We start from the raw sequence: 21,278 nt of genomic DNA on the forward strand, positions 1-21,278 counted from the left end.
ATATAGCTGCACTAAAATTGTATTCCTAATCAATGATCTTGAGAACTTCCGATACACCAATTTACTCTTGCACTCTATCATATGGATAAGATACATACTGTGCGTAGATACCTATGTATGTGTGTAATGGACAACACAATTTTGCACAGACCATTACACGAATGGTTTTCTTCTCCGCAGTAACCACAGCTAAAACTCCTGTTGCACTCCCAGGGGTCCAGGAAACTGAGATAAGAATTGTTTGATGGACTCCTCACAACTGAGAGCTGCCTTAGACTTCATTCAGATGGGCTGAATTATTCAGGATACTATAGTGTACTCATTTCGGTTCCGTAAAACCGCAGGAGGTCCTTATATTGCGATCGGACATGCACTTGTATTATGGCTGTGTGAAAATTAACTAACTATCCATATTACAGATGTAACACCCAGAACCGCTGTGGTTCTATCGTACCTTCACCATAGGGACCTATAGTACAATGCTGAAGTTCACTAAAGCTACAATGATTTCAGGTGTTCCATTTGGAACACGGACAGTAAAATATTGGGTTCAATATACTCGCATGACTGAGGCCATAGCTCGCTCTAAATTAACATGGTAGTCACAGGTAGGTTTGTTTTACGTCACTAAAAACCGTGTTGACGTTTTTAGGTTTTGAAATGAAAAATAGTAATACAAAAAAATATATAATATAAAAATAAGCAAAAAATAGCACCACTCTGGTATGGTTGGTGAAAAAGCAAGTGGGCTTTACTCACCTCTGTAACGTTTCAGCCTAGCTCAATGGGGTCTTTCTCAATGGAACCCAAGTAAATTGGACTTTAACTTTTCAGAGCTGAATAAAGTCCACTTGCATTTCACTAACCATACATTTTATGCTTATTTTATACTTTGTGTGGATACTGGATTGGTGTTCAAGGGCTTGCATCCGGCTTTTCAAATACACAGTGCTGCTTTCTTTTTGCTTTGAATGTGTTATATATGTATGTATTTTTTTTAAATTTGTTTTAAATACCTATGTACATACAAGCATTGTTAAGAAATGATATTCATTAGTAGCGACCTTTTTTTCTCTGGTAAGCACAAAGACAACTAAATCAGCTGTGTAGTCTGAAAAAATGACCAAACAGTACTCCAATGACATAAAGGGAGTGTGATAAGAACAAGAACCCCCACCTTTTTTGGGTTTTGAGTGGAGGCTTACACAACTTATCAAATCATTTATATTGCAAAAGTTTGCAAAAAGTTCCCCATTGTTTTCTTTATCGGTTCAAACAATCATTTATGTCGAAGTAGAGGTTAAAATATGCAAGACTGAGGAGCGGTCTAAAGAGGTTTTGGTAAATGATGGTAATACTAATGATCTTGAGTCACTATGAGAATACAAAGCAAGCAATTTTACTCCAAAGATTCTTTGTAGAAACATCTATAAAAATCTGCATAAGCATTTGCAAACCAAATTGAACCAACTTTACTCTTCTTAAATTATAATCCCAAGTGGTGCCTATTACCAGCTTCTAAAGATTCCATTTATTCCAGAGAACACAGGCAGGAGAATGCAAGAAAAGAGAAGCTGAAATAGGAAAATGTCTTATTTTTCTCATGATTTTTTGTCAACTATGAAATGTTTTTCAAGTGTGCATATTATTAAGATTACTGAAAAAGAAAAAGATTTATTTGACATTCGAAACATGTTTATAAAGAGTTGAAGATCGGTGGCAGACTTCTGTTTAACACCCCAACCATACTGGGAAACAGTTGTGATTTTCACGGTACGGACATGTGATCCAGACCATAAAAGGGTTTATGCTAATTTGCATTTAGAGGGCATCTCTGAACAATTTTTTTCTGGGTGGAAAAGGGGCAGGTCTTACAGAGGTTGTCCGGTTTCAGAAAATTTGTTCTTTTTTGTATAATAAAAATGCATCCAATACTCTAATATACTTTCTGTATTAATTCCTCACAGTTTTCAATATCTCTGCTTGTTATTCAGTAGGAACATTCATTGTTTACTGCCAGTGGAGGTAATTCTGTCCATGGTCATGTGATGGACACACGGGTGCTGGGATCATTAGGAGGCACAGCTTTGATACACATACTGTAACGAGGCATGCACCTATCCGCTGGAAGTAAACCATGAATGTTCCTACTGAATAACAGCAAGCAAAGATCTTGAAGATTATGAGGAATTAATACAGAAGGTATATTGTAAAATTGTATAACTTTTAATTATACAAAAAATAATCACAATAATTTGCTGACAACCCCTTTTTAAGTGACTTCAGATTGGATTTCATATGTCGGGTAGTATGCACCATGTAAACTACAGTTTGAGAAGAAAGCAAAAAACGCACGGCGCTACATATTTCAGAACACCAAAAGTAATCAAATAAAACAGAGGAAAGTCAATAGAGCTGCCCTCTTTGTGTTATGCTAGCACAGGCACAAAGCTGTTGTAGACTTATAATGAAATCGGTATCATTAGACCGCTGCAGCCAGGTCTCATCCGGTAACTGGAGGTGGTTACCGCTGTATAAAGTATTTGCAGGAAGAAAAAATTGGTGGACCATAAACGGCGCTGCTGGTAATAAAGGTAGAAGCAGTTCCTGTGTTTTATGATAATTATTTATTTTTGTATTTCAAAAGACAACGCGTTTCAACGCTGAACCAGCATCTTCATCAGGTCAGGTGTGCAGTGCCATAAAACAACTGCCAAGTCATAGGTCAAAATTCAACTCTGACATCAGAAGGGATCATGGGGATGCAACTGCAGTTCAGAAAATAAAATAAATAAGTAATTTTTTAAAACCTCTTACGCATGTGACCACACTGACTATATAAGATGACTGTTTTATGGCACTGCACACTTGGCCTGATGAAGACACTGGTTCAGCGTTGAAATGCATAGTCTTTTACAATAAATTATTTATTTTTGTATTTCAAAACGCTGGAACTGCTTCTACCTTTATTACCAGCAGCGCCGTATATGGTCCACCAATTTTTTTTCTTCCTGCAAATAAACTACTGTTTGGGGGAGTTGTAACCTGCTTCAGCCTACTCACTGGATTGGTCAAGTAAGTGCAGTGTGACTAAATCTTTGCCTAGATATAAAAATATTTTACACTGAATCTTGCCTATAAAATGTATGTCTGAACAGGCATCTTGAATACTTGTGTGTTAGAAAACGTCTGTTACTTTTAGGTTGTCATGACTTCTTCTATTTTTCATTCTGCGTCCGATCAGTGCCAAGGGTGGAATATTTGAATCTGTTCAGTTTTCTCATTGTTGCTTTTGATTTTTATCATGTGTATGCGTGTGTCTGATCAAGCTCCTGGTTACTCCCTGTATCACCCTGTTTGCACTCTTTGAACTAGATTCCAGCTTTGCCTTTGAATTTACCCTCTGCTCACTGATTTGGTCATTCTGCTCTCGGTTGGTTTTGACCTCGGCTACTCCTGGTATTCTTGTGTTTTGCAATTTGGACTTTTAGTATCTCCTGGTTTTGTTCCCTGCTTGCTAATTACCCCTCTGGCTTGTCTGGTTATCTGTTCTGGTATTACCTGCAGTTGCGCCTGCTGTCCAACACTGTATTCCGTAAAAGCAACCTGGGTTCTATGCAGCCAAATCCAACCTGCCTTGCTGTGGATTCTGGTGAAGACCATAGAGTAGCCTTAGAATATGATGACCAGAGTGGTGATGAACTCTAGGTACCTTATTTACCTGCACGCTTGATCCAGACAGTCTCCAGCTGTCTTAGGGGAATTGCTCATATTGCAATCCCATAAACGTGCACTCTGGGGAATTGCTCGAGTAGTGATTCCTTGACCATGTGGATTTACTGCCAGAGTGATATGCACAGCACTGGGGCCTGCAATCCCCAAACTACCCTAGGTTCTATCCCCAGTGACTGCGTTTTTAACTTTGAATGGTTCTATATATAATATTGTCACTGCTATATAGAATTCATTCTAACTGCGACAAAGTTATATTCTACAAACTGATAATTATCTCAGTTAATCTGTTTCATTTAATAAGCTTGTAAAAGAGAAATGTGTAGCTTAGGAAAAAGCTCCTCTTAAAATCATTGCTGGTGATGCTAAATCTAGCCCTTGAGAAATCTCACTACTACTTAAAACATTGATCTGCAGAAGAACCTGACAGATCAAGCACCTGCCTAATATGGCCACAGCTCTTTTCACCTCATCTCTGGAGTTTTTTCCTTTTTGTCTTCCTATGAGGGCACAAACCTCTGGAATCCTGTTAGTTCAGAGCCACATTGCATAGAGATTTGCAAGCGTTGACGTGTACTCCTTCTGTAGCACTTTAACTTCATCTGGAATCTGGCTGTTGCCATTGAATTAAGGGAAAAACATTGAGAAAATGGGATTAAAACTCATAGGAATTAACTATTTAATTATTATTTGAGACTTTAACTATTTTCTTCTACCTGCGAGTAGAACTGTTCTCATATATTTTCTGATGTCTCAACTGTTTAATAAAGACATATTGAAACAGAATTAAGGGAAAAACAACATGTATTACAATGGTCACAGAAGAATGTCCAAGAAATCCATAGGCTATAAACATTAAAGTAGTTGTCCACTTTTGATATCCTACAGCCCTGAAGTCTAGAGTAGCAGTCAAAACTGGTCATCCACCTATTAAAAGTGTTCAAACTTCAATAGGGCTGAATTATCAGAGTAAATTTAGAGCTCACACTGCTAGTATGAACTATGTTGGAATTTGGTCCACAGGGTATGATCTTGGCTATTCCTACAGAAAGGAAATGTTAATTGTATTTTTACACACATAAGTAACTCTATGGATAAAATATTTCCATGGCTTATGACACAAATTTTATATTTTTTAGAACGGCCTAAAAACTGGCCACTTAGAGGTACCTATCAGTGTTCCTCTTCTGACCCAAAGTGGGTTTAGCAAAATAATCTGTCTTTCCTAAATAGTCTGTCTTTCATGTTATATTAAAATACCGTAATTCTTCCAGGATGGTGCATTCTGGCTTCTTATTTTTTCATTATATAAAGCTGTGAGTGGCAGAATCTGATCTTCTGGAGTTTATGTACAAAACTACAGTGTTCTTTGATCCTACTCAGAAAAGATGTAATACAGAAAGTTTGTTCAGTGTAGTGTATTAACTGATGGTAACTTGTACTGGGTTATTTTTGCTGTCGAACTGTTGGGAAAGAAAAGTCAAAGGGTACCTTAAACATAACCAAAGGGTAATTGTCTTAACCCGTTGATGCAAAATCACGCAACTGTACGTGATGAGGGTTAAGGGGAAGTATGGAGCGAGCTCACGGGCTGAGCTCGCTCCATACACAGCGGATGACGGCTGTTCCACGCAGCCAACACCGCTCTGCAATGAGCGGAATCAAAGTTCACTTTGATTCCGCCCGTTTAACACCTTAAATGCTGCGATCAATCGCGACCGTGGCATTTAAGTGTTAGAATCAGGGGGGCGCCCCTCAAAGGAGACTGCCAGAATCACGATATACTGCAATACATTAGTATTGCAGTATATCATGCAAGCGATCCAACGATCGCTGCTTCAAGTCTCCTAGGGGGACTAGTAAAAAAAATGTTAAATAAAGATTTTTGTTATGTTCCAAAAACAATAAAGTATTAAAAGTTGAAAAAAAAACCCTTTTCAAATTTTTTCCCTTAAATCAATGTTAAAAAAAGAAAAGTTAACATAACTGGTATCGCCGCGTCCGTAAACGTCCGAACTATCACAATATAGCATTGTTTAACCCGCTCGGTGAATGCTGTAAATAATCTAAACACGTAAATTGCTGTTTTTTGGTCACCTTAGCACACCAAAAAAATGAAATGGAAAGTGATTAAAAAGTCGCATATACCCCAAAATGGTATCAGTGAAAACTATAGCTCGCCACTCAAAACGTAAGCCCTCACAGCGCTAAATTGATGGAAAAATAAAAAAGTTATGGCTCTCAGAATACGGCGACACAAAAGTTTTATTTTTTTACATTTTCAAATGGTAAAACATAAAACAAAACATATAAATTTGGTATCGCCGTAATCGTATCAACCTGTAGAATAAGGTGAATATGAAGTTTTTACCTCCGTAAAAACAAAACCCCCCCAAAATATGACGTAATCGCTGTTTCTTGCCAATTTCACCCCACAAATATTATTTTTTCAGATTCCCAGTACATTATGCAGCACAATAAATGGTGCCATGAAAAACTACAACTTGTCCTGGAAAAAACAAGCCCTCGTATGGCGATTTATAGATGGAAAAATAAAAAAATTATAGCTTTTGAAAGGTGGGGAGAAAAAACTAAAGTTGAGGGCTGCGTCCTGAAGGGGTTATTAAAGTGCTATTCGATGGTCCGTGTATGGGGCTACTCTTACTGAGCACTAAATGTGTTTAGCTTACAGTGTATATTGTATTAAATCTGTATGTTGGTTCATTTATGGTGTGATTTTAGAAGTAATATTACATGTAATTAAAAGGATAATTCCATTTTAGCTAATTATGAAATATCTGCATGTTATGTCCTAAATATCTGACAGTTGAGGCTTCCACTTCTGGGACCTCCCCTATAAGGACAGTGTGGGCCCTGTGACCCGTTCCCCAATTCAACAGTAGCCTCTTTTGCCATTAAAGTCAATGGAGAGGTGTTAGCGCTTGGCTCTTTTATTCCATAGACTTCAATACTGGCTATCTCTCCATTAAAATGAATAGTGAAAGTGTCCAATTTTACCATTTGTGAACAGGAGGTCACACGACCCCCTTTTCTCCCTATCAGACTTTTGAGGAGTAAAATGTGGATATGCCATAAATTCTTCAGATATAAATACCCGTTTTGTATGTTGTTGATTTGAAATTACTTATTTGTTAGGATTTTTAAAGCTGTAGCTATTACCAGCATACATTTCCTTTCAGGGCACGTGTACTATGTCCTGACGTATCTGAGCAATTGAACCTCGTAAATGACCCCTTGAAATACTAATAGAGTCTGAAAAATAACTAGCCAGACATACCACCCGCACAGACCATCAACCCACATTACAAAATACGAAATGTTATGCCTAATCCTTAGGATGAAGTTACGTTTTTCACCATTAGACATTTACTAAACTTTCTATCAAATCGAAGGTTGTAGTTTGAGATGGCCAAAACTTCAGCTCAAAATCTGGAGGCACCATACAGTGTACTAGTAGTGCCCAAGGGTACGTAAAACTGTGTGCATAGACCCCTGGATAAATTCTATGTCCACACTCTAAAACTAGCACTAAAAAATACAAATCCCTGTTTAATTTTTTTTTCTGTGCCTTGAGTCACAGACTTTTCAGTTTCCTGCTATAGCAGTGTGAGGCTAGCTGTAGTGAAAACATTATCCTACATGAAGTATTGTTTTTTCCATTCTATTGTACTTTTTAAATATGTTGGTTTGTTTTTTTTATTTCTTCAGAAGGTTACATTTTGATGCATATAAAACAAAAATGATTAAATCGATAAAATATTAACATTTAATATTGCCCACATTAATTGATGTGCAATAAGAAGCCATGCAGCATACCCTTTTCTTTCAAAGCCGCTACACTTCAAATCCCTCAATCTGTTTGCAGTTTAGAACAAATGACAAAACGATAAACCCTTATCTGTGTCAGTAATCCCTGAAACTCTGGTAAACTAGTTTTAAACTCAAGACTACATGTCTGAAAAATATGGTATTTTGCAGGGTTGTCAAAAGAAAACCGTCAAATTCCTCTGATTTTGTCAGTCATTTTGCATTTTACGTTATTACGGACACCTTTACACTGAACTTTTTTCATTGTTCGTTTGCTTCCTAAATGCTAAATTAAAGAGGCTCTGTCACCACATTATAAGTTCCCTATCTCCTACATAATGTGATCGGTGCTGTAATGTAGATAACAGCAGTGTTGTCTTGTTTTTTATTTCGAAAGACGATCACTTTTGACGGAGTTATGACCTATTTTAGATTTATGCTAATGATTTTCTTAATGGACAACTGGGCGTGTTTTTACCTTTACTATACCTAAATGGAGGACACCAAACTGTTCCCTAGAAGATCACTGCTAAATAGCCCTTCACAGTGATGTAGGGGCTCTATCGGGAACCGGGCCACAGGCCCATAGTAAGCATGGTGGTAACGGTGAACCCGCTGAAAATGCAACATAACCTATAACTTGGAGTCTGACACACGAAAAGGTAAATTTAAAACAATGAAAGTTTATTGATCAAATTAAAATAAACACATATGTTAAAACATAGAGATGATCACCACAAAGGAAAAATGGACAACCAGAACATGTGTCACAGAGCAGCACTATGTGAACAGGCTGAGCACACCTATGTCAAGTAACAATACATGATACAGAGGTGATATGCAAACAGCCACTGTGTATAAATACAAAGTGCTGGGAGATTGATGCATCAAAGATGTGTACACTTTGTCGTTTCTATTCTTAATATATCTAGGACAACAGTCCATGCACAGTTACAGAGAATAACAAGACATATATACACATCACAGTGTGTAAGAAAAACTCTTACCCATCTCCCGGTTAATATGACTGGCGTCCACCCTCTGTATCATGTATTGTTACTTGACATAGGTGTGCTCAGCCTGTTCACATAGTGCTGCTCTGTGACACATGTTCTGGTTGTCCATTTTTCCTTTGTGGTTATCATCTCTATGTTTTAACATATGTGTTTATTTTAATTTGATCAATAAACTTTCATTGTTTTAAATTTACCTTTTCGTGTGTCAGACTCCAAGTTATAGGTTATGTTGTGTTTTTACCTTTGACCAAGTGGGTGTTGTGAAGAGAAGTGTATGACGCTGACCAATCCGTGACCAATCAGCGTCATACACTTCTCTCCATTCATGTATTCAGCACATAGTGATCTTGCTAGATCATGATGTGCTGTCACTTACTCGCACATTAACTTTACTGTAGTGTCTTGAGAGTGAATAGACCTTGCTTCCAGCCAGGACGCGATGTCTACTCACAATCCCGACACTTCGGTAACGTTTGTGCGGGACTTAATCACAGCAAGCGTGATCTCGCAAGATCACGCTGTGGATGACGGCACAGTGTGAGCTCGATGTGCTGTGTGAGTAAATCACACACAAACGTTACCGAAGTGTCGGGATTGTGAATAGACATCGCGTCCCGGCTGAGAGGTGATGTCTATTCACTCTCAAGACACTTCAGTAAAGTTAATGTAGGTGTATGTGACAGCACAGCGTGATCTTGCAAGATCACTATGTGCTGTGTACATGCATGGAGAGAAGTGTATGACGCTGATTGGTCAGCGTCATACACTTCACAACGCCAGTTGGTCCAAAGGTAAAAACACGCCCAGTTGTCTATTAAGAAAGTCATTAGCATAAATCTAAAATCGGTCATAACTTGGTCAAAATTGATCGTTTTTCTAAATAAAAAACACTGCTGTTATCTACATTACAGCGCCGATCAAATTATGTAGGAGATAGGGCACTTATAATGTGGTAACAGAGCCTCGTTAAGCAACTTTCTAGTCTAAATCATGGGTCTCAAAAACTCGGTTGGCTAAATGGGACGCACATGGAAAAAATGTGAAGTTGACGGGCCGCATTACTTTCAAATTTGATACAATACAAATTATTGTTGATCAATTAGTTATCTGAACTACTATAACAATACTACATTACTATAATTGTACCGCTAGGTTTAAACTTAATGGAAATTTGTGCTTATTTTAACAATCCGGTTTTCTAGTTTAAGTATCTCTAAATGCAGTCTGGCTGCTCAGTTAGCAGCGTTTGGCAGACACAAGAATGTCAAGATTGGGAAGCCCCTTTTTATATAGTGCCACAGTGCCCTCTGTAGATAGTGCCACGGTGCCCGCTGTAGATCATGCCTGCTGTAGATAGTGCCATAGTGCCTGCTCTAGATGGGGCCACAGTGCCTTCTGTAGATGGTGCCACACACAGACACACACACCCCTATAGATAGCTCCATTGGGGCTCCCACTAGGAGTGGATTCCTCTGCTGGAGGAGCCCCTGACATCACTTTCTATATATGGACAGTGACTTCAAGGGCTCCTCCTGCAGAGGAATCCCCGACCCGAGCATCGGCAACACTCTGGCTGGGGATTCCACTCCTAGAGGGAGCCCCAATGGAGCAAACTACAGTGAGGGGGGGGGGGGGTTAGCACTGTCAACAGGATGAGATGTGTGTAGGGGTGCTATTTACAGATCGGGTTGCACTATCTACAGGGGGCGGTGTGGCCATTGCTCACCTATCCCCAACAATCCAGCAGCATGGGAAAGGGACTGCGCTCCTTCACGACGTCATGAAGGAGCACCAACGCGCTCTTCCTTCAGCCTGCTCTCTCCTCTCCCGAGGGAGCTTTCGGTGCCCCACGGGCTGCAGAGGACAAACTCAGGGACCACACGTGGCCTGCAGGCCGTGTGTTTGAGAACACTGGTCTAAATGAAAAAATATCCTTCCATTTTGCTGCTGTTCAGACTGTGTAACTCCTTCACCTAGCTTGAGTCCTACCCTTTTCTCAGTGTTAGAGATAGCAGTTAGTCATATGCTTGCACAATTCCACCATCTGTACAGCAGCAAAATGGTAGGATCTATTTTGATTTAGACCAAGGGGCTCAAACATGCGGCATGTGCCTGCACTCCCTGAATTACTGGATGCTTTCGGCCCCTCTTCATACTTTGATCGGCCATGTATGACCTCCTTCACCTACCTGCTGCTGTCTCTAACACTGAGAGAAGGGCCGGGCTTAACCTAGGTCAAGGCGGTAGACAGACTGTATACAGCAAAGTGGTAGGATATTTTTTCATTTAGACTATTTAGAAAGCTGCTTAATTTTGCATTTGAGAAGCAAACGAACAATGAAAAAAAGTTCATTGCAAAGGTGACCATAAAGCTTCACCTCTGTGTAGTGTCCTTCAAGCAGGTCTCTCTCGTTAAAGGGATATTACCATCTCAGACACTCATGGCATAAGTCTTTCCTTTTAAACTTTTCCTTCCCTTATGATCTAATCCTGGGATTGGCTTAATAAACTGCAATGGCCTTATTGTTGAGAAGTTCATTTTTTAATCTTTCGTTTCAATAGTTTTTTTATTGTTTTCAAGCATAGAACAAGACAGTATATTCACATTACCTTGTGGAAAACAGTATCCACACATATTCATACAATAGTATTCATACAGTAAAATTTACAATAGGTAATACATAATTGAATGAGAATTCGTCCTGGGATATGAAGAGGACAAAATAAACAGTCGTTGTGTTCATTGCAATATCCCGAACTCAATCAAGGTATACATATCCGTGTAACATAAACATCAGAAAGTATGAAAGAAAAAGAAACAGAACATCGTGCAAGGATTTTCTTCCCTTATATAACCAAATTTTTTATCATCCTTGGGGTGAAGGGAGCAGATTCTATTACCCGCTTTCACGTGTCTATAAATAACAAGTTATGGGGTGAAAGAAGTGCTCTGGGTCCACGGATTCCATATGGAGTAAAATTTTTGGTAGTTCCCATTTCCCAATGCAATGGTTTTCTCATACGTGTATGTGGTGTTTATCAGGCCTTTTAGTTCCCCTATGAGGGGAGGAGAGGTCTCTTTCCAGTGTCGGGTTATAACCAGTTTCGCCATTGCCAATATTTTGCAAACCAAGCATCTAATCTTCACCGGGTACTTATCTAGATCAAGAAAGAGTAGTGCTATTTGAGGGGCTTGAGGAATTCGACATTGAGTAACAGTATGTATGAGACGAAACGTTTGATTCCAATATGTGGTCAATTGAGGGCATTCCCAGAGTACATGAAATAGTGTTCCTATGTGTCCACAACCTCTCCAGCATACAGGAGAAGCGCCGGGAAACATTTTGTGGAGCTTATCTGGTGTGAAGTACCATCTCAGAGATGTCTTAACCGCAGTTTCCAGATGCTGAACACAAGGTAGCGCTATATGTATGAGTTTAAAGGAGGCCATCCACATGGATTCAGAAAAAGTAAGGCCGATCTCTTTTTCCCAGACTTTCAAAGGACGAGATTTGGAAAAGCTACAGTTGAAGTTCAATGTGTTGTATATACCTTTGAGCCCTTTTTGGTGGTTCGAGAAGATCCCAAATAAAGTAAAGTTGCATGAGGCCGTGAAGTTGTTGTTTTTTGAGGCGCAGTGCCTAATTTGTAGATACTTATAGAAATCGGAGTTAGGGAGATCGTATCTGGAGACTAGATGTTCGAAAGTAACAAACTGCTCTTCCTCAAACATTTGAGAGATGTTAAGTATACCTTTGTCTATCCAATGAGAAATGTCTAGATCATGGATTAAAAGCATAAGGAGATCCAAGGGGATATATTTTTTAGGCAGTGTGCCCCGGGTGTGTGTATTGCTCTGACTGAACGACCAGCACTCCAAGGAGGTTTTTGTCATTGGTGATATGTCGCAAGGGGGGGAAGCGCCCCAAAACCCCAAAAACAAAGCCGTTTTTAGATTTATTGGAGCTAAATATGATGTTTCTATTTGTAGCCACTGTTTCCCTCTATCATTATTCCACCAGCTAGAGATCTGGGCCACTTGAGTGGCTCTGTAGTAATTGTGAATATCCGGGACCCCCGGTCCCCCCACTTTTCTATCTTGTGCTAGGATCTTGAACGCTATTCTCGGTTTATGCCCTTGCCAGATAAATTTAGAAAGGATGGATTGGGCCGCAGAGAAGAATTTCTTAGGTACTTTAATGGGAAGGGCTCTAAATAAATATAATAATTTAGGAAGAAGCATCATTTTAAAAGCCGCTATCCTTCCCAGCCACGATACTTCAAATTTAAGGAGATTGTTTGTATCCGTTTGTATGATCTGTAGTAGAGGAGCATAATTGGCCTTATATAAGTCTTTGAAAAAGGGGGTTAACGTAATTCCAAGGTATTGAATTCCCTTCAATTTCCAGTCGAACGGGTATTTTGTTTTAAGAAAATGTAATGTAGACTGATCTATGTAGAATGGTAACACCTGAGTCTTCTGGGTGTTTAATTTATAGTACGATAGCTTCCCGAAGGCGTTGATTGTATCCATGACTGAGGCCTCAGGATGTGATAGGGATAGGATAATGTCGTCAGCATATAGGGATATGATATGTTTTTTGTCTGCGAGAGGGATGCCTAGAATTCCAGCGTGGTGTCTGAGATGCTGAGCCAGCGGTTCCATCGAGAGGATGAAAATTATGGGAGATAATGGGCAACCCTGACGAGTCCCGTTAGATATCCGAAAATCATCGGAAAGAACACCATTATTATATACTCGTGCCGAGGGTTCAGAATATAACGCCATCACTGCATTTAATATTTCTCCGTCAAACCCCATTTCCCTCAAGGTTGAGAAGACATACGACCATTTAACCCGGTCGAAGGCTTTCTCCGCATCCAGAGCCATCAACACTGCAGGAATCTGACGAGATTCAATAATGTGTAGCAAATTCTGGACTTTCCTGGTATTATCTGGGACTTGACGCCCTTTAATAAAACCAACTTGATCCAGACCTACTAACGAGGGCAATAGAGGTGTGAGTCTCTGGACAAGTATTTTGGCGTATAATTTTAAATCTGTATTGAGGAGTGAAATGGGTCGGAAATTCTGAGGGCTGTCCATAGCTTTCCCTGGTTTGGGAAGTGTGACAATAAGGGCTGCTTGGTTCTCTTTTGGAAAGGAGCCCGCCTCCACAGCATTTTGAAAGAAATCTCTGAGAAAAGGGGTCAAAATAGTGGAGTATGTTTTGTAATATAAATTAGTCAGACCATCTGGTCCTGGAGATTTACCTTGTGGCAGGGAGTGAACAGCCCTCAAAACCTCCGAAAATTGTGATCGGCGAGTTCAAGGAAAGGAGTTGGTCTGTCGATATGCTGGGAAGGGAGGCTCGTTTAAGGAATTCCTCTATGTTTGGGGGAGTGGGAGGTTCAATAAAGGGGTCATCTTTTAAGTTATACAAAGAAGAATAATATTTTCGGAACTGATCCACTATATCTCTGGGGTCTAAAATTTTGTTTTGAGTCAAGGGATCCCGCAGATATGGGATTCTAGTTTTTTGATGGTGGGCTTTGAGGCGTGACGCCAACAATTTCCCTGATTTGTTGTTTTGGGAATAGTATCTGGCATTCGTTTTCCTAAGATTCTCTTCATATGATGATAACAAACAAAGTCGGAGACGCTGTCTTAGGCCCAAGAGTTGCTGTGCTAAGCTTGCTGAAGGGGAAGCTTTGTTTTTTTCATCTAGCGAATGAATCTCGTCCATTAAGGAGGAAATCTCTGCATTGTGTTGTTTTTTTACTATATGTCCAATGCGGATAAAAGTGCCCCTAATGTACGCTTTGTGCGCATTCCAAAGTGTGTTTGTTTTGATATCAGGCGTATTGTTTGTCTCAAAATATTCGGTGAGATCTCTCTCTATTTGTTGTTTATATGTGGGATGGGACAGTAGGAAGGAGTTACATCTCCATAAATATGTTTGAGGAGAGTCATACTTCTCAGCAACTATCAGCGTGATCGGAGCGTGGTCGGACCATGTTATGTCCCCAATGGATGCGGACTTGGACCCAAACAGAGTGTCCCTATCCACTAGAAACATATCGAGTCTGGAATAACTATTATGTGTTTGGGAGTGGTAAGAGAAGTCTCTCTCAGAGGAGTGTTGGTTGCGCCACACATCATGCAATTCCGCTTTCCAGAATACATCTGCAATTGTGACATGGGAGTGTCGGGAATTAGAGGTTGAGTCCAACTCCGCATCCATTACAGCATTAAAGTCCCCGCATATGATCAGTTTACCTTGTTTATGTTTATCAATCAAGCGGAGGATTTTGTGTAGAAAGTGAACCTGGCGTTTGTTAGGAGCATACAATGAGAGAATAGTATATACAACATTATTCACAGAGCACACAAGTAAGATGTATCTACCATTAGGGTCCGTAAGTATTGAAAGCATTTGAAAGGCAACCGTGTTTTTGATTGCCAGCAGCACCCCTCTCGCTTTAGAGGAATGATGAGATTGAAATATATGAGGGAAGAGTGGGTGTTTGATACGGGCTCCATCTTTGTGTAGCAGGTGAGTTTCCTGCACACACAGGACATTGCAAGCCAACTGTTTGGCCTCTTTCCACATGAATGTACGTTTATGAGGGCTATTCAGACCATTAACATTCATGGATGCAAATTTAAGAGCCATAGTGGGGGTAGGAGTGCTGCGGGCTTTCAGGTACATATGATAAATCTGTCAATAGTATAAGCAATACATATTCCCTCATACCTTGAAACATTAGAAGTAATGACACTTTATAGGTGTTAAAATAAGTTGCGACTATGTCAGGAGAAACAAAATCTGCACGAAACACAGTAACATAAAAAAAAGAACGGAATGTCCGTAAGAACCAAAAAAGAGAAAAACATCTGAACAAGACCATTGTTCAGTAAAAACCAGAGGGTAAAAAGTTAGCTTGTAGACTGGATAGCACGAAAGAACTGCAAAAGAAGGCACTATTGCATATGGAGATATACAGTACCTCAGTGCTTCGCTCGGATGCGAGATTTGGCCCCTCTCCACTCGTTCTCAGCGTGTCGAATAGGAGAGCCAGAAGTTGGTAACGAAGTCGAGGAAGATTTGACGGGAATATTCCATGACAGCAGCAAGGAAGTCCCTTCGTCTACAGACCTGATCACATGTAGCGTGTTATTCCTGTGTACCAGCAGACGAACCGGGAAACCCCATTTGTAAAGAATTCCCTTGTCCCGAAGTGCTGAGGTAACTGGAGAAAGCTGTCTCCGGAGCTGGAGGGTAGCTGCTGATAGATCCGCGTAGATGGAGACCGTCTTGTACTGGGCAGGGAACGCATCTTTTTGTCTGGACGCCAGCATGAAGCGGTCCTTGATGTGGTAGAAGTGCAGTCGAGCAAGGACATCTCTTGGTATTTCTTCCGCCAGATGTTTCGGAACTCTATGAGCTCTATCGATTATTAAATCTCTAGGGGTACAGTTGGGGAGCAATGCTGTCATCAGCCCTTGAATGTACTGGGCTAGGTCTTTTGCGGCTACTGTTTCTGGAACTCCCCGAAATTTAACGTTGTTACGTCGTGAGCGGTCTTCTAAATCAGCAATCTTCGCTCTCATTTGCGACATTTCTGCCTCTAGATCGTAGTGTGCGTCAATCAGAGCATTGTGCGAAGTTGCATAATCGCTCATTTTTGATTCCGTGTGTTGTACTCTGTCCTCAATCTCATGAATGGCTTCGGACATAGGTTTGAGCAATTGGGCAAAGCCCACCTGTATGGAACGCTGTAAATCTTGCAACATCATTTTAAGGGAGATTTCAGTAATGAAATTAGAGGAAGGAGGCTCAGATTCAGGCCAATCAGATTGTGGAGCTATGGGAAGCACAGGGTTCTCAGCAGGGTTTTCTCCTACCTCTAAATGCTCTTGTCTTCCAGGGCCGCGTGTGACAGGGGAGGAAGGAGAGTGAAGCTGTGAGCCACGTGTTGTGGTCTCAAGATGGCGGCCGCTGTGATCTAGAGAAGGTGGACCCGTAGCCTTAGGTGAGTTACCGACCTGTGTCCCTCTTGGTGGTGGAGTCGGCGGAGCTGAGCTGCTTCGCCTCGGCATGGCAGCAGGAGGCACGGAGGGGGAACCCGGATCAGACGCCAGGGAACCAGCCTGAGAGCAGTCGTCGGCGCCATCTTGTCCCGACATGCGGCGGCGCGGGAGGTAAAAGTCTGTCAGTTTTGCTGGTTTAGCGACGGTTCTCTTTCTCCTGGGCATCCCAGGAGATGATCGTTATCCGTTGTAGATAGTTTTTAGAAGTGTACCGAGGTACAATGCGGTATAAGTCGTTTGTGCAGTGCGGAGCTAGTCCTTCACACAGCCATCCAGTCCGGTAGCCAAGCCACGCCCCCCCTCATTTTTTAATCTTAACCGCAAACATCGTACTGCCAAAAAATTGCAAAAATTGTTATAAATGCTATTTATGAGTCAATCCTTCAAGTATTTGGTCTAATTGGATTACATTATCTCAGAAAGGACTGGGGCGGTGGGCAACCACCCCTATGTTTTTAGATTTACAAATCCTTACAACTCTAAAATAGTGCAGCATGCAGTGTTATTTTGTCCGGCAAAATTACAAAAACCATGACAGAAGCCCGGCTGTCAAGGACCGTTGGTGTCCATTATGTGACGAATCCGTCACTGCCATCAATTTCATTCTACTGCTATGATGTAGCAGCACAAAGGAAATAATGATGCAGGCATGAACAAAGCATAAAAAAAAAGGTTTGGCCAAAATGAAATGTAATTATCATTAATGAACGATGCTGCAACTGTAATTACAATTTACTGGGGTGCTGGCATAGCCAATGAAAGTGATAAAATAAACCACACAATGCTTACAGAGCTCTGTTTTGTATGTTAAAGGGGATGTGTCTGCAGTTTTGAGCCATCAAAACTGCCAATCGCCCTATATAGAGGAGGGGGAAGGCCGTGTAACAATAGCTGTTGTCAGTCATTCAAGTGGTATGACCAAGAAATCAAAGTTTTCATTCCGCTAGTGCCACGGAATGAATGGCCTCTTGATGGCCTCTTGATGCTCAAGTTCTCCAGGCTCTCCTCCGCAAACACTGCCAGCTTCTCTGCTCTTATTGATGGTTCTAGCGGTTTCATGATTGGACTTAATCACTCAGTCATTCAGAGCAGGGAGTGGTTCTTGCAAAGATGTCAATTTCAAGTTGAATGACTGCGAAAACAGATCTTGTTACACTGCCCTCCCCCTGAAAGATTCCCTTTAATAGGTAATCTATTCCAATGGTGGCCAAATAGTAGATTGTGTGGCTCTCACACGCTCTCTGTTGGCTATTATACACTCTAGAACCGAGTCGGGCAGTAGGAAAAAGCAACATATTCATGTATGAAGTATCCATCGATATAGAGCAATACAGGAATAATGTATCTGCTATTAGGATATGTTCACACGCCCTATTTACGGACGTAATTCAGGCATTTTACGCCTCGAATTACGGACGAAAAAACGGCTCCAAACCATCTGCCCATTGAATTCAATGGGTCTTACGGTGTTCTGTGCAGACGGTCTTTTTTTTTTTTTTTTTTTTACGCTCTGCTGTCAAAAGACAGCGCGTAAAAAGACGCCCACCTCAAAGAAGTGCATGGCACTTCTGGGGACGTAATTGGAGCCATTTTTCATTAACTCCAATGAAAATCAGCTCCAATTACATCCGTAAAGGACGCCGCGAAAAACGTGTGCACTTGTCAAAACGTCTGAAATTCAGGAGTTGTTTTCGCCTGAAAATGGCTTCGTAATTTCAGATGTAATTGGCGTTGCCGTGTGAACATACCCTTACTATTATTATTTTTTTTTAAATTGAAAGCCCGAGCCGTGCTTTCTATCACCCAGGTGCATAAAAAGTGCACGGGTGCCACACAACAAGTGCACATGGATGCGGTCTATTGCAGCCCTTCTCTTAAAAGGGAGAGGCCCCGCATAACCATTCCCCGACCCGCCAAGCCTTAGGCCAAGAGGATCGAGGATTGATGATCCCCCCCCCCCCTTTGCCGGAGCTTAGGAATACCCAACAACACTCTCAAAAGGCTTTTACCTGGGCTGCCACCCCAGTGTCCACCTTGGAGCCTGCTTCTACTTGCACCTCCCTTCCGAAGAAGGGAGGCCGGATTGCAGGGGAAAACGGAACCAGATGGCCACACATTTTCCCCCTAGACCTTGGAAGGGTCCCAAAGGGGCACCGCATCCAAAATCCTGTGAAAAACGTGACAAACACACAGTGAAAAACAAAATTAAATAAGTGGATGTACGCTGTGATGCAGCCTGGACATCTGCCAGGTATAAAAATTCCTAATCTCCCAGCCAGAAGGCCGGGAGAATAAAGGTGTGTGCTCAGAAGTGTGAAAGAGAGTGCGTGCAAATGTGCCTTCACTCAGTGGGATCCCACCCCCAGTGAGTTAGGGCACCCCAGGGTCACCAGCCCTGGGGCACATAGCAACTCTGGCTTCCAAACTACCCGACCTCCTGACCTCGATTCGGCGGTCGCCTGGTCACTTACAAATGGCACCTTTAAACCAAATGCGTACACCAGAGCGATGACCGTTGTGGTTCCCTGCCCTCACCACGCCGTTCTGTCATCCCCCTACGATGGCCGCTGTACCACCGGCAGGGATGATTACTAACCTCAGCCAGAGCAGGTACTACACTTGATCTTAGCCAAAAGGCTGAGAAGCGATTGTCCCTTACTATTATTATGGGACACTGAAGCATCTGAAAATGGGTCATGCAGAAAAAAAAATCTGTGTGCCTCATGTACCTGTACCTGGTCCCCTTGAAGATGGTCTAACTAAAAGTGAAACTTATACTGAAAAAGTTTGGCCACACTTCTTCTATACAGTAGTAATATCTAGAGAGTAGTTAACTAAGCCTGTTCCAAAACCAGAGTTACAATACTTTTCTTGTTCTACTTTTTTTTTCCCTTTTACTTCTTGAAGTGTCTCCAGTCTTTAAGCTCTTTTTAATTGGAATTGACATAATTTGAATGTCTTTGTTGGGTACAGTAATTTGGGTTTATCTTGTGTTATTTTGATGGCTTGTACAACTACTTCAAACCTTATTAATGTGCTCATTTACTATTTATAAGTAATGATGACAGTACAAGCTTTAACAAAATAATGAGGCGATAAAGAGACTCGGTCATATTTTTGCTATTTCTAGTTGCTGTAATTTGCAGGATTTATTAGTCAAGGCGACGATTGCATATACACTTCAGAGAGACCAGTTGCTACGTTAAAGACTATGTAAACCTTTTGAAAGACTTTTTTTCTTTTTTTTATTTATTTAAAAAAGATTTTATAAAAATGTCAGTGTGCTTGGTGCAACTTTCAAATAAATTTTTGCCCCAAAAACTTTTTGAGATATAGCTGCTCTGTATCCTGTATACAGAGCAGCTGTATAGTTCGCTAAATCCTGTACCCGTCAGGTCCGCGGGACTGACAGGTTAAGTGTCAGCGGGTCTTGCGTGTGTCTATCATGCAGGATCCACCTGTCATCCATCACATCTAAGTTTATAATTTAGATGTGATAGATTACAGGTGAATCAAGCGTGTCAGAGACACAGAGGACCTGCTGACAGTCAACCCGTAAGGTCCACGGGACTGATGGATTCAGGTCTTCGCGAAAGATACAAATGTTCTTTGTACAGGATACAGAGCAGTTGTATCTCAAAGTAAAAATAATTTTTAATAAAAAATAATTTGCAAGTTGCACCAAACATTGATATATTTTTATTTTCAAAAAAAATACAATCCCTTTCAAAGGATTACATATCCTTTAACTTAACTGCCCAAATGATATAAGCTCATGAAAAAGATTATGTATTCACAGTAAATTCACATAAAATTAAAAGCAGTTTCTGGAACAATCAATTTTTTATTTTTTTTTAATTTACGTTTCTGTGATGCTGTGATACTAAGGGTATATTCACACACTGCAGTTTTTGAAGCCACAACTAGGAGTGGATTTCAAAAAAGAGAAGTAGAATCTTTCCTATATGCTTCTCCCTTTACCATTCACTCCTGGTTGTGGCTTTAAAAACTGCACTGTGTGAATAAGATCTTAGGCTTGTCTCTATATGGTGCCAAGCAGGACTGCAGTGACATTCCCATGACTTATGCCACCTGAAACCCCACTGTCTAAATAATGTAATGCTCCCTGAGGTCAGATTATGCCATGAACTGTCTGCAATGCTTGCAATACACATTCGTTTTAAAGTCCATACCAACATCACCACCAGGGCTGAATCAAATTCAGAGGGGCTCGCCTTAGTAGCAGTGTTATATAATGTGTGCATCATTTATACCAAACGTAATTGTTGAAAGTTTATACTGATGTCAACACGATCTGATGTGAATGAGGAAAGACTCCGTGTCTGATGGGGGGGGAAACAAGTTTCGGCATGTATCTGGCGGTAGCTGCTCATGCCCTCTCCCTATGGCAATAAATGTGCGCTTGACCACCATATTTCTTAGGCCTTATTTACACGAGCGTGTGCATTTTGGGCACGCAAAAAATGCGACGTTTTGCGTGTGCAAAAGGCACTTAACAGCTGCGTATGTCATCAGTGTATGATGCGCGGCTGCGAGATTTTCTCGCAGCCGCCATCATTTTCACACTCAGTTTGGATGTTTGTAAA

At 40.9% G+C, this 21,278-nt stretch overlaps 1 protein-coding gene and 1 pseudogene across 1 annotated transcript in view; one reads left to right on the forward strand and one right to left on the reverse strand.

Moving 5' to 3' along the window:
• PCDH15 (protocadherin related 15) overlaps window positions 1-21,278 on the forward strand; it is a 1,038,602-nt gene that overhangs the window by 23,628 nt on the left and 993,696 nt on the right. The gene's annotated exons all lie outside the window — the stretch shown is intronic.
• LOC142664215 (U2 spliceosomal RNA) lies at window positions 19,188-19,320 on the reverse strand (annotated as a pseudogene).

The sequence above is a fragment of the Rhinoderma darwinii genome, chromosome 11 (assembly GCF_050947455.1).
Source record: "Rhinoderma darwinii isolate aRhiDar2 chromosome 11, aRhiDar2.hap1, whole genome shotgun sequence".
NCBI classification, from domain to species: Eukaryota; Metazoa; Chordata; class Amphibia; order Anura; family Rhinodermatidae; genus Rhinoderma; species Rhinoderma darwinii.